Source organism: Protopterus annectens, chromosome 1.part1 (assembly GCF_019279795.1).
Source record: "Protopterus annectens isolate FY-2018-M chromosome 1.part1, PAN1.0, whole genome shotgun sequence".
Taxonomy (NCBI): Eukaryota; Metazoa; Chordata; order Ceratodontiformes; family Protopteridae; genus Protopterus; species Protopterus annectens.
Window position 1 is genome coordinate 801492559 of NC_056726.1, and position 12727 is coordinate 801505285.

The following is a 12727-nucleotide window of genomic DNA, read 5'->3' on the forward strand; positions in this document are numbered from 1 at the left end:
AAGAACATAGACACCTTGACTTTTGACAAGAGCTACAACTTCCTCACAATTGATGTAAAGGACCTGTACACCAGTATACTCCATGAGGTAGCATTAGAATGGGTAGGACTCATGCTTATGAAACACAAAGCCCCTACTAGGGAAATTGACCTAGTATCTGTCCTCATGGACTTGGTACTAACAAATAACTATTTTTTGCACTGTAATGAATTCTTTCTGCAAAAAATAGGGGTCGCTATGGGTTCGCCTTGTGGGGGAAGTGTAGCAAACTTGGTAATGGCTTATTGGGAATTAGAGTTTGTCTTTAAAGGCAACGTGTTTACTGATTCCTTTTTGTTTTATACAAGGTTTCTGGGTGATATTTTCATTTTATTTAAAGGTAGTGAGAGCAATGGCCACCAAGTTATTGAATACTTTAACAACACTACTGAGTTCCTGCAATTCACTTACACTTTTCATTGTGACACTATTGACTATCTTGACATCCATTTAAGTAAAAACTACAATTTAAACGCGTTTACTGCGAACATCTTTAGAAAATCTGCATATTCCAACGCTTTCCTCCACTACACCAGCTGCCACCCTTATCACCAGAATAAATCTGTTGTGAAAGGGCAGCTGGTAAGAGCTTCCAGAATGGTCAGTCTGGATGAGGATTTTACAAAGGAATGTGTTTATATACGGAAAATGTTTATTCATAGAGGTTACCCAGAAACTTTTCTTGACCCGATAGTTCAGGAGGTAATGGATAAAAGACACAGTAATGTGTACTTGCCACTTTTGAGGACTAACATTGTAACACCTACTGAAGACAGTGGTGTTAACTTGGTCGAAAGGAATCAGTGTGGCCAGAACGAGAGTATGGTACTAAACAGTGAACAATTTAACAACAGCATATCTACTGTCAAATTTATTACCACCTTCAGTACAACAAGCACCCTTTGTTCATCCATACTGAAGAAAAATTGGAACTTGTTTAAAACACAACCTGAGTTATATGAAAAACTAGGGGATCAACCTATGATAGTTTACAGGAAAGGGAACAATATTAAAACCCTGTTAGAAAGGCATGACATGTCAATAGTGAGATGTCCTGGTATGCATAAATGCCTGAACTGTAATTACTGTAAACACGTCCATGAAGGCAACTCGTTTAGCCTGAATGGACAAGAATTTAAGTTGAGGAATAAATTTGATTGTAACACTACATTTACCACCTACCTTGCCAGGCGTACATCCTGTTCAGCATTCTACATCGGTAAAACCGAAAGAAGACTGCGTGAAAGGATGTATGAACACCTGTATGCTATTAGAAAAGGAAAACTGGAAAACGCACTTGCAAAACATACGGCGGCCTACCCTAACCATGGTTTCAGATTTATGGCAATTGATCATGTAAAAATTGACCCGAGAGGAAGCCCTAGAAATTTGAAACTGGAGGAATTAGAATTGAAATGGCATGTGAAATTGAATGCGTATAGCTTTCCTGGACTAAATGAGTCTTGTTCAATAGGAAGTTTATTAAAATTGAACAGTCTAAAGAAATGATGGCCTTGACGTTTAAGTTTTTATGTTCTTGTGTATGACATTTCGAACCTTTTGTCACTTTTAGTTTTTAATTTTACTGTCAACATGTTAGACACGGCATTTGTATCATAAGGTATGTCTAACCTATTACATTATATATTATACATTAAAATTATAGATTAAGTATATATAGTTTTTGAGAACCATATACACCTTTTGAGAATTTTATATTAGGTTACACCATATACATAATTACCTCACCTTCCTATTGGAAGCTGAGTTTACTATTAACATGTAGGACTTAAAATTTAAAAAAATTGGAATTTAAAAAAGGGGTTTGTAGTATTGACAATATTGGAATAAAAATATGAAAATACACAAATACATTTTTTTGAAAACACTACCCCTCTTGTAAACATTCCATTATTATACTTATATACATACACATACAACTATTTCATATATAAACATATCTTTCTTGTTTAATTATGAACACTTTTTATGTAATTTAGAATAATTTTGTGTTCTAGACTTGTTTATACTTTATACACACGATCCTCGTGAGCTTCGGATCAGGAGTTCAACAGTATATTATATGTACATAGAGTACTTGTTGAAATTATGTCATTATTAATACTTATTTTGTATTCTGTAACTTCTAACAATAATCCACTTAAATGTTTTAACATAATTACATGGATTTTAAATTAATAAGTGGATTCGGTTTATGTACTCTCTGCTTTCAATATGTACTTAGACTTTATACATTTGCCACCATTTACAGCTCTTGTTGCTTTAAAATTTTTAAAACATTTTTTTAAATTGAATTAATGGAGTTAATTGTATGACGTAGGCTGATTGTGGAGCCTTTTTAAATGGTTATGTTGTCAGTGGTTCTGTTTCTGAAGAAGTCAGCTTATATGTGCTGACGAAAAGCGCTTAAAATAAACACACTCCTTTTGGCTGTCTTTCGCTGTTCACGGCTTCTTTGAAATACTGTGTCTTGTTAATATACGACATTTTAGACATCATCAAGGTTGCCTTGATTGTAGCTGTTGTTCCACCATAACATTTTCTAGTTTCACTTTGAATGTAAAGATGACCAACACACTATATATGTGGCTTGTTTTCCATTCAGAGAAATTAGGTCAGTTGTAGTGCAGAATAAGAGGCCCTACAAAAGTTAATTTAATGTATTTGCTAATATTTTTACCAAATAAAGTTGACAGTAGACAGTATAATCTTGGCCTTTCCAGTCATTCCCCACTGTCTTCTGTTTTTTTCCTGCTAGACAGTGGCAAATCTTCTAGGTGACTAACTGCCCTAATTTATTGTCATCTTTGCAGTAACCTTATCGGTAGTGGTTTCTTCACCCTTTGTTGTGCCCCAAATTGCTCCAGGTATGTCTGTTGGTTTTGTTGAAGCAGTGTTATAAATTAAATTGTTTTGAACTTCACATGCACAATGCCTTTCTGGAACATAGCAGTCATATTCTGAATCTCTTTTGTTTTGCAATAATCCTCCAAATCCTTGACTGTCCAGTGCCTGCCTTTGATCGTTATTTGTAATGAGCCATAAACTTTGTCCATATCCTTGAATAACATTATTAGTGCTTAATAACTAAGCTCAGTATGCAAAACAAGGAATACATGAATAACAACCACTTTGGTAACTGAGTTGTAAACTGTTTCTCTGTAGATCACATTGACTGTAACCCATTTGCTACCTTGATTTGAATCTCTGTCTTTAGGTTCTATGTAGTTCCTAATTGAATTCTTGGATTGTTTTGTAAAGACAATGCCTTAATAAATTAACTTACCACCTCAAATTGTGTTTCTTCTTTACTTTTTTTTTATTATGTTTGCAAAAGTTATTATAAGGTGAATGATAACTGATGTATTGCTTAAAAAGAGATCTAGCTATAAGTTTGCTAAATACATGTGCCAAATGCATACAACGATTTTTGTTAAAATAGCATTTTTATTTTAAAATGATATGCGGTATACAATAGAACTTTTAAATTGAAAAAAGATAGTCAACCTATGTTGACTTTGCATGTCACTTTAAAGGATATTGATAGAATCCTCAATGAACAAAAATGTGTATGCAAGCTAAGTACTTCCTAACTGCTGAAATTAATGGATAACTGATTGTAAAGTGATTGCTCATTCATTTGTTTACATTTTTTTCTGTAGCCAGTCCAGAAAGCCAACTATTGTTTTTTTTCATTCCACATTTTGTTTGGCATTGACGTGGTTGTGGTCCTTTTTAACTGTAGCCCATATTTTGAATCCCGTACTGTTTTCATTAGTAGATTTACTGTCTGTGATTTTTTTTTCTCAAAAAATGTTTTATTAATTATATGAACAGCAAGACAATTAAAAGATTATACATAACAAGAAGGCATAAATGAACATATAACAATTCATCTAGTGATAACAACCTTCATGAGATTTTGATAAGTTATTTAGAAATAAAACATACACCATATGTACACTATATACAAGTTAGGCAACCTGAGAGAAAAAAAAAAAAAAAATATTTAACATTAACTATTTAATATGTTTAGAACCTTTTCTAACACAACCTTTCTAATAGCTTTTTTTTTGGACTTCCACCTAAGTATCTTTGAGCATCAATAAATTTAAAAGCCATTTTCTGGAAAGTAACCCATTTTAATTTAGAACGATCAATCCAATTTTGTATTATATAAAGTTTTAGTAATGAGCAAATAAAAATGATAACATGAATATCAACTTTTGAAAGATGAATCAATGGAATATGTAGAATAGAAAATTCCCACATCAACGTGGATTTTTGATATCCCATTTTCTGCAGTCTGACTTTCAAAGATGTCCACAATCTGTGAGAAAAATGACAATACCATAGAATATGAAGGAGGTCTGCTTGGGGATGAGAACAGCATGAACACGAAGGGGACTTATTTGGGTTAAATTTGTTTAATTTGATTGGGGTAAAGTAGGCATCATTATTAATCATTAATTGTGTGTATGCTATTTTTTTAAAAGGGATAAATTCCTTAGCGTGTCTAATAGCCAGGACTTTCTGAGATTCTGACAATTGGGAATTATAATTCAACCAAACATTAGATAAAAGACAGTTGTGGTCCATCATTAAAGAATTAATTAATTTATATGAGTTTGAGAGCATTTTATCAGATGATGAAAGTATTTTGATAATCGTGTTAAGGTTTTTCAATTGTGAGTCTATGGGGACCAGAGATACAAATTTGTTTTTAATTATTGCTCTTAGTTGTGTAAGAATTGGTGAATAATTCCAGTTTACTTTCAATAACTTACGCCAGTCAGATAAAGGCAAGTCAAGATATTTCAAAACATCTCCTACTTTTAGATTTTTAATTAAAGGATAGTTTGTTAAGTTCAAAAGTTTATTGTCCAATAATATATTTGGGTTTAGATGAATTGGCTGAACATGGTGCGAGATCTTTTCTAGTTTACACATTTTGAGTAAGATTTGGAAATCTCTAATCTTTTGTTTAAATACTGTAGATATATTTTTAATAAATAAACTATCCAGAGAGATAAAGGGAATAGCTTCAGGATTTAAATTATTAGAAATGACATAATTATACCATAATTTTATCCATAAAGAGTGATTTGGATAAGAAGTGTTATTGAATTTAGAGATAGTAAGAAGTTTATTGGATGAGACAATCAAATAATAGAGATAAAGATTAGGTAAACCCAAACCTCCCTTGTCCTTCGAAAATGCCAATCTAGAATAGGAAATTCTAACAGATTTAGGGAACCATATGAATTTTGCCAAAGCTTTATTTACAGACTCAAAAATTTTTTGAAATTATCTGATCAGATGATGAGAATTGGTAAAGAAATTTAGGCAGAATATTCATTTTAATAATGGCCACCCTTGAAAGAAATGAAAGGTTTAGATGCTTCCATCTGTCCATATCAGACAATATAGAGTTCCATAATTTATTAATATTATTTTGAAAGGAAGATTTATTATTGTGTTCTAAATTGATTCCTAAATATTTTATATTATAAGTAAACTGAAAATGATCGTCTGGAAACAAATAAGATTTGTGTGCTAAATGATTTAAGGGAAAAATATGAGTTTTTGTAGAATTTAAAAGATAGTTGGAAACCAAAGAAAAATAATCAATAGAATTCATTATTTTTCTGTAATCAGATAATGGAGTTTGAAAGTAGATTACTAAATCATCCGGAAAAGCAGAGAAATGAATATTAGTATTAAGAATTCTAGGGATGTTATGAAAAGTATTTTGAGTAATAAACAATAGCAAAGGTTCTAAGTAAATGTTGAAAAGAAAAGGGGACAATGGACAACCCTGCCTTGTTCCTTTAGTGATCTTTATCGGAGCAGAAAATTGACCATTAATGTATAGTCTAGTAAACATATTCTTGTATAAAACTTTTAAAAAATTTATAAAGAATAAGGGAATATTAAAACATAACATAGTTTGAAATAGAAAGTTCCAACATACTCTGTCAAAGGCATTTGATGCATCTATAATCAAAGCATATATAGGGTTTGGATTTTTCTTAATGAGATGAAGTATAGTCTCTAAAGATAGAGTATTATCCCAAGCATGTCTCTGAGACATAAAACCTGATTGATCTGACGAGATAATTGAGGGTAAAATCCATTTCAATCTGTTAGCCAGAATAGATGACAGAATCTTAATATCCACGTTAATTAAAGAAATGGGTCTATAATTTACTGGGTCAGATTTATCTTTATTATTTTTAGAATTAGAATGGTTTTGGATGTGTTCCAATGAATATCTGAGATATCATTAACTCTTATATGATTGTAAACTTTAAATAGAAAGGGAAGAACTACCAATTTGAAAGTTTTGAAAAATTCTGGAGTAAAACCATCAGGTCCCGGAGATTTACCCAATTTAAGATTATCTATTGAATCCAAGATTTCTTGTACCGATATAGGGGTAGAAAGTAGTTTTTGCTGATTATCATTAAGTTTAGGGAACTGCAAAGAGTCTAAACAGAGTTTTGAGTGATTATCTTTAACAGAATTAGAAGAACCTGAATATAACTCAGTGTAAAGAGAGGTGAAAAGTTGAATAATCTCTTCATCAGTATTATATAATCTGTTATTATAAGATAAAGATGTAATATTTGGATTTCTGAAGTTAACTTTAATAATTCTCGCTAACAATTTAGATGGAACCTGGGCCCACTCTGAATATGAAGCAAGTAGCTTTTGTTCAGCTAAGGAGAGGTTATTTTGGTGAAGCAGAATTAAATCTTTCTGACAATCAAAAATTTGTTTTTCTAGAGTAGCATCATAGTTCAGACTAAGATGATTTTCCAATGAAGAAATTCTTGATTTTAAGAAGTCCTCTTTCTTAAAGTATTGTTTTTTGAAAAAAGCAGCTTTACTAATAAATAAACCTCTTAATCTTGCTTTACAAGCAGCCCATTGTATGTCATAAGGAATGTCTGATGATTCAAGACTATTCACCATTTCATTTAGGATTTCTGAAGCTTGTTTGCAAATATCTTCATTTGACAATAAGTTATTATTTAAGGTCCACTTATTAAACATAGTTTTATTTTTGATATTGGGTTTTATGTTCAATTTTAGTGAAATTCTTGAGTGATCTGAAAAGAATCTGGGTTCTGTAGTAAAGTCCACAGTATATTTTGAAATATAATCTGAAATTAGAAAGAAGTCTAATCTGGACCCCGAATGATAGCACTTAGAATAATAAGTGTATATATCATTCTTGTTTATATTTTTAACAGTGCGGAGGGGGTCTATTAAATTATATTCTGTCATCAAATCATTTAGAGCCAGAGTAGATTGAAGATTATAGGTGACAGTGGAGCGGGAACGATCAATTACAGGGTTTATAACTGCATTCCAGTCACCACCCACTATAATATGATGATCCTTATAGGATGCAAGAATATTGTAAATTTTTAAAATGAACAAATGTTGTGAATTACATGGGCCATATAGATTTAAAATTAATAAGGGTTTGTCCAAACCAGCAATAGAAGCGGTAAATAAGCACCACCTCCCTCATCATCAAATTTCTCATCAATAATATTCCCAATGAATTTTTGTTTAATGATTATAGCTACACCTCTGGAGTTAGATGAGTCACCTGAAGCTATAATCTTTTTGATCCATTTTAACTCTTTATTCCAATCAATACGTGAAATATGGGTCTCTTGAATAAAACAAATGTTAGCCTGTGATTTAAAGATCATATGAAATAATAGTGACTTTTTCGCTTTATCTTGAATGCCTCTAACATTCCAAGAATCTAAAATTATGTCAACAGGCATATTCTACAAGTATAATCATTATTGATGCTATAAAAGTGAACTCAAGGTGCAAATCCAACACAACATTAAAAAGAAGAAGAAAAAAATAAAAGAAAAACAGTCTTTAAGTATTCAAGCAAGTCATCAAATAACATTTGTTGAAAAAAAAAGAAAAAGTTTTTTAAGAACCATGAAATGTATAATAATAACCTTTATCCTAACCCTAGTGCCTACCCACCAATCCCCTGTGATAAAGGAAGAGCAGAAGAACATGAAAAACATTGTAATTATAGATAATAATAACCTCAAGTTAGAATACAAATTACTCAAAGGAAGCCTAACATAACATAAAGTCCGAGTAATACTACTAAAAATATATACAAAATTAACTAATTTCAAGACGTCCAACATGCTTAATCCCTACTTCTAATACTAATCTAAAGCTCCTATCCTTAAATTGAAATTTATAGTGATTAAATGTATTTCCTCAAGTATTTCAAGAGAAAGAGAAACAAGTAAATAATAAATAAATCACACTCTGCTTAACTAGAACACTCTATCATAAGAAGTAATACAATTAAAACTGAAAGATATGTAAGATAACATATATAAGTATAACAAAACCAACTGGTAACATTATAATATAAGTAAATAAGCATAGCATTACTGAAGTAAAGATAATAGTCATGCACTATCTACTGAACCTTCTTTAGTACTTTAGTGATAATTTCATTAATCAACATGACCATTAGTATGATAAAAGCACTAACACCTGTAGAATGAGTATTTAGTTATAGTTCAAATAAAGCAAAAAACAACTACCAAGCAACCATATCTCAAAATGAAAAACAATTCAGTCTGGAGATGCATCTATTAACTAGATAATAATAGTACAGGAACTATTCAAAATGAAATATTATAAGCTGTAAGGTTTTAACACTAGTTAATATACATGAATAAAGTATAATTATATTATTAAGTAGTAACTTAAACAGCGTCATATATATTGGACTGAATGTACAACAATGTGCATACATATAATTTTAAATCTACTTTTTGAATATTTTACTAATGACTCTGTTAGGTTATGTAGCCATACTATTCTTCTAAGCCATAGATGTAACATAGCAAAACAGCATGAAAAGACAAGGCTTTTAAAGTAAACATTTTGAACATCTAATTAAAACAGAAACAAGCAAACTAAATGCAGTAAATCTAAGGGCTTAAATATATACAGGTAGATTCAGCTAATCATATTAAAGATAGTTATTTCAAACCTTTCAAATAAGTAAAGGCATTCTTAAACATAAACTACTAATCATAAATATCACATCCAGCCTCTGAGAAGAGAGAGAGCAGAGAATAGAAAGAACATGAAACTTTCATATGAACAGGTATACTTTGTAACATTTGTCAAATTAAACACTTCAGTATAATATAAAATATTGTATGAAAAAATATTCTGAATAGGAAAATATGTTCATTTCTTTACACATCCTTTAGAATTTTAATATATAAAACTAACCTGTTCATTTGTTTCCAGAAACATTTTCACTCTGCTTTATGAAAGTAGCAGCTTGCTTTGAAGTCATGCAGACACACTAAAAGTCACTGAATATATTATGTGACATGAATCTGTTTAAATTTAAAAGCAACCTTCATTTATGAAGAGAAAACACTTTAAATAATAGCCAGATCTATTCAAAAGTTAGTGCTATTGAATACTTGTTGAAAACAAGCAGACTTGTGTATTTGAAACTGTCCTTTTTTCCTCACAAATGATGACATCACCATCCATCTCAGAGGGACTGTAGTGTGCGCATGTTCATGCAGAGCATCAGCTGGAACTCTGAGGGGAAGATTTTCTTGCTAGAATGTTGAGATGGAATGTTTTTCCCTCCAAAAATCATTTAGCTTACACAGAAGGCTGTAACTCCAAAGCTTGTAGTAAAATTAACATATTATCTATTTACACAGCAAGCATATGTGAGAGAAAGAGAAAAAAGTAAATACAGGAATTTAAATGCTTCTATTAATCCACACAAATCTAACAAGCATATATCCTGTCACTGCACACTGTCACACCAAATCCATCATGTGTAAATTACATGACAAGTTCTTAAGGTAATATAAATATGTCACACCAGAATTACAAATCATGTAACACAAATACTGTCAGATTAAAGAAAAGAAAAGATCAAACCTTATTGTAGTTCTTTAACAGTAGAATATTAAGATACAGTGTCAGGAAGCTTTTAAATGTTTTAAGAAAAATGTCTTTTGCATCTTTAGGATCTGAACATACAAATCTTTTGTCATTAGCTGTGAAAGACAAGGTATTAGGATATGCCATTCGAAATCTAATCCCTCTTTTATCAAGTCAGCACAATAGGGGCTAGTTTTTGTCTATTTAATTTGATCTGTGCAGGAAGATCTTGGGAAAATGATAGTTTGTGAGACTTCCATATGAATTGTTTCTTTGTTTTAGCAGTTTCTAGGATCTGGAAAGTGTCTTGAAAGTTTAGTAACTTAGTATAAATTAACCTTGGTGTAGAAGAATCTTGCTTTGTACGCAGTGCTCTGTGTGCTCTCTCTACAATTATAGATTTTGAAGAAGCTTCACAATTTAACAGTGTTTCAAAGATATTTTTAGTCACAGATAACAAGTTTTTATTGTCATAAGATTCAGGTAAACCACGAATAATGATGTTATTTCTTCGACTCCTGGCTTCCAGATCCAATATTTTAGCTTGTAAATCTGAAATAGTTTTATCTCTAGATTTAAAGTCACTTTCCAATAAGTCTGTTTTAACTTCCAAAGCTAAGATTTTATTTTCAATAGTAACAATACTATTGTTTATTTGCTTTAAAGATTTACTAAAGTCAGCAAACTGTTCTGAAAAGTTTTGTATAGCACTTTGGATTGGTTTTAATGCTATTTTTAGTTCTTCTAAAAGGAAATTTGAGCCATTTAAATCTTTATTACTTACATTAATAGTTTCTGTAGGTTGTCTAGATGATTTCAGTCTTTTGAACCTGAATCTTTTTCAGGAGAGAGCATTGAAGTATATTTGGCTTTTGTAGGCTGAGTCTCCATGGAGTCAGATTTTGTAGCCATGCCCAGAAATGGAATGCAGTCAACAGGATACCAGGAACCAGGAACAGACTGGAGCAGTAGGAGTCCCAGCAGCAGAGAGACCAAGAATGTTCTGAGGTAAAATAAATCCCAGGATAATAATTCCAGAAGAAAAAATAATCCAAATGCGTAGAAAAAGATTTATAAAATCTTTTAGTATAAAAATTTGAGGAAAAAGGTTGATGTAAAGTTGTAAAAAAAAACAAAAGTTAAATAGCTGTGAGGAGCTTAGAGAGTAAGGACTAGACTAGTCGGCGGCCATCTTGGAATCCCTACTGTCTGTGATTTGATTATTTCAAGGTGTACTGGACAGTTAGGTTTTCTGTTTTTTTTTTAATTCATTGTATTGCGCACCTTTGTATACAGTGAATTAAAAAAATAAAAAAATTTAAAAAAAATAAAAGGAAATTTGATGCATGGATTATAAATTCGACACTCCAAATTAACCCTGTCAACACTTCCATCAAGTGTTACAGATGTGCCATATAGACATCAGGTCTGATTCTATGATGGGGATAGTGATGTGTTTAAAATACTGAAAAAGTACAGTTGTGTACACATACCATAAATGTAGACGTTTGAGTGTATTCACTGTTGCAGTCATCACATTTGGGTTATCTACTTGCAGTAGCCCTCAGTCGGCCTGATTAACAAAGTCTTGGGTCCTGCGTCAGTTGATGTCCCTTCTTCCATGACGTTAGGGGTATAAAACATGCAGCCAACGCCATTACATCAGTCTTTCTTGCCGTGCGGTGCCCGAAGCAGAAGCAGTTCGCAAGTGCCAATCGGCCGACTCCTGAAAATTTTGTTTTCGAGTTTCAGAACCGAAGTCTTCAACTAAAGCTAAGTACCCGATTGGGGAAACTTTTTCTTGCTCATTACCGATGTCAGTAAAAGTTAATAATTGCATTACTTGTAGAAAGCAAATACCTCACAAAAAATTTCATTCATAATGTATTCCTTGCCTAGGCTTTGACCACAACGTACCTTGCTGTCAGTTTTGTGCCTTATTTAATCAGCGCACTATCCGTCATCAGTGTATTTTCACCTCTAAATATTTCGGTTCTTGGTTCAATTATCCAGAAATGTCGTCGGTTAGCCACCCGACTACCGGTATTCCGAAAACAATGCAAAGTTAAAGACAGAGACAGGCCACCTAGGTCGAAAGCTGCCGACGATGCTTCTCCTAAGCAAAACACGTAGTGAAACACGAAGAGCATCTGTCCATTATCCCTGAGGTATGTCACCTGTTACCTACAGAGTATGCAAGCTTTTTGGTGCATCACCGAGGGTAAAACAGAGGCAGTGCTGAGTAAGAATGTCATTGCTTCATGTTTCATTTTACTAATGTATCAACTCTGTTATGATTCTGGTTCTCAGACTTGAGGTTGGTATAGTATTTCTCTTGTTTTATTACTTTAATCCTAACTGACATATTAACTGCAGTTTTATCAGCTGTGTGTGTGTGTGTGTGTGTGTGTGTGTGTGTGTGTGTGTGTGTGTGTGTACTTGTAAGTATCTAAAAAAGCTCAGCAGAATGCCTTTAGCAGAGAGACTGCTGTACAGACTGAACATCCTGCTCTGCTCTTGTGGATCACTGATGTGCTGAGGCACACCAGCCTGTCTTAAAACTGGAAAGGTTTTTTCAGTCTTGGAATATGAAGAAGTAGCACTAGGCGAGACTTTCATGAATGTGAATCCTAATGATAAATTGTTGATGAGTTCAGGAGCCCTCTGGTTATGG